The sequence below is a fragment of the Piliocolobus tephrosceles genome, unplaced genomic scaffold (assembly GCF_002776525.5).
Source record: "Piliocolobus tephrosceles isolate RC106 unplaced genomic scaffold, ASM277652v3 unscaffolded_46553, whole genome shotgun sequence".
NCBI classification, from domain to species: Eukaryota; Metazoa; Chordata; class Mammalia; order Primates; family Cercopithecidae; genus Piliocolobus; species Piliocolobus tephrosceles.
In genome coordinates this window covers 1-2,397 of record NW_022331591.1, presented here as the reverse complement: position 1 = coordinate 2,397, position 2,397 = coordinate 1, and the positions used below count along the sequence as shown (strand labels likewise).

The 2,397-nt window shown below is 40.9% G+C and overlaps 1 pseudogene across 1 annotated transcript; it reads right to left on the bottom strand.

The window, feature by feature from the left end:
- Positions 1-649: 649 nt before the first annotated feature.
- Positions 650-1,582, bottom strand: LOC113224748 (annotated as a pseudogene). Its single transcript, XR_003309352.1, has one exon. The product of XR_003309352.1 is annotated as a 60S ribosomal protein L6 pseudogene (transcript).
- Positions 1,583-2,397: the final 815 nt, after the last annotated feature.

Sequence of the window (2,397 nt, the reverse complement as noted above, 5' to 3'; positions counted from 1 at the left end):
GAACAATGATACAGCAGTATCTCATTGTAGATTTTCATTCTCACATTCTCTAATGAACTTAAATACCCTTTAATATGTTCTTGACTTTTTGGATATCTTCTATTTTGAAGTGTCTGTTCAATTGGGTACTCATTTTAAAAATATTTACTTATACACATAAGAGTTCTTTATATATTACGTAAAATCGTTCTTTTCAGTGTATTAATTTGTTAAGGCTGCCATAACAAAGTGGCAGACTGAGTGACTTAAACAACTGAAAGTTATTGTCTCACAATTCTACAGGCTACAAGTCTAAGATTAAGGTGTTAGTAGGGTTCCTCTCCTTGGCTTGTGAATGTTTATCGCTCACTGTGTCTTCACATGATCTTCCCTCCATGCGTGCCTGCATCCTAGTTTCCTCTTCTTATAAGAACACCAGTCATACTGGATTGGGGTTCACCCTAAGGAACCCTATTTTAATTCAATTATCTTTTACAGACCCTATCTCCAAATACAGTCGCACTCTGATGAATTCAGCATATTAATTTGGGGGTGCACACAATTCAGCTCATAACAACTAGCTATATGGTATTCAATTTTTTTCCTCACATTCAGTGAGTTGCACCCTTCTCTCTCTTAATAGTATCTTTTTGATGAACAGAGCTCTTAATTTTTTTTTTTTTTTTTTGTAGTTAGCTATTTAATGAGGTTCTTAAGACATTTAGAACACCAATTTGTGAGGATAAATTCCATTCGTCAGGGCAAAAACAGATCGCAGGTAGCCCTGGAGCTGAGGAACAGCTTTGATTTTTGGTAGAATTTGTGAGTCCACAGCTTTCTGATCAATCTTGCGCTGCTCTGTAATCTCGTATTTCTCTTTATCTGCGTCGAAGATCTCACCTTCCTGGTGTCTGGGCTTCCGCAGCTTCTTCTTCTTGAAGTAAGCATCAGTAAGATGTTTTGGGATTTTGACATTACTGATACCGATTTTGGTTGAGGTGGCAATGACAAATTTCTGGTGCGTTCTTCGTAGAGGAACTCGATTGAGAACCAGAGGTCCAGTCACAAGTAACAAGCCACTAGCCAGCTGCTTCAGGAAAACCACCCTCTTGCCCCTGTGGCGTCCAGTGAGTATGATCAGAATGGTCCCGGGGGTAATGCTGGCTCGCAGTTTTCTCACGTGCTGACTGAAGGGTTTTTTGCCGTGGCTCAACAGCTTTCGAGGCACATCTTCAGTAGGATAATATCTAGGCATTCTGAGAAGTTTAACCACCCGGGTACCGCCGTTCTTGTCACCACCAACTGGTTTTGTAAGAGTTGCAAGAACCTTCTCCTTCTTTTTCTTTTCAACCTTGGATTTAGCGGCTGAGTACTTCCTCTTGTACATGGCCTTTCTGGAATACATGGCAGATCAGGAATACCTGCCAATTCCTCTGACAAGGACAGGGTTGCGGCTGCAATGGGGCTTCCCCTTCTTGGGCTTCTTAGCCTTGAGGTTAGTTACCCTTTTTCACCTTGCCACCAGCATGAGCCTTCTTGGCTTCCGGTTTCTTCTCTTGAGTATCTGGCTTCTCAACTTTTTCACCCGCCATCTTGCAAGATGGGAAAGAGCCAGAGCTCTTAATTTTAACATAGTCAAATTCATTATGTTTTTATGGTTAGAATGTTTTGTGCCCTGTTTAAAAAAAAAAAAAAAAAAAGCCAACCTATCTCAAGGTCTTGAAGACCTATTTTTTTTCCTCTAAAAGTTTTACTGTTTTTCTTTCACATTTAAATCAGTCATCTATTTGGAAATAAGTTTTGTGTACAGTGTGAGGTCAGGGTTGACATACAATTTTTTCTTTTTTTTTTTTGAGACACAGTCTCGCTTTGTCGCCCAGGATGCAGTGCAGTGGCAATCTTGGCTCACTGCAAGCTCCACCTCCCAGGTTCATGCCAGTCACCTCCTGAGTAGCTGGGACTACAGGTGCCTGCCACCATGCCCGGCTAATTTTTTGTATTTTTAGTAGAAATGGGGTTTCACCGTGTTAGCCAGGATAGTCTTAAATCTCCTGACCTCATGATCTGCCTATCTCAGCCTCCCAAAGTGCTGGGATTACAGGCGTGAGCCACCGTGCCCGGCCTGACATACAATTTTTTCAATATGGACGTCCAGTTGGTCTAGCAGCATTTATTGAAAGACTGTCCTTTTTCCAACTGCGTGGCACTTCACCTTTGTCAGAAATCAATGACTGTATTATTTGTAGGTGTATTTCTGGACTCTAGTCCATTCCACTGGTTAATGTGTCTATCCTTATGCCTACATCACATTCTTTTATCTATTGTTTAATAACAGGTCTTGATATCTAGTAAAGTAGGTTGCCCATATATCTTTTTCTTCAAGTTTGCCCTGACTACCCTGTCCTTTTGAATTTTCAT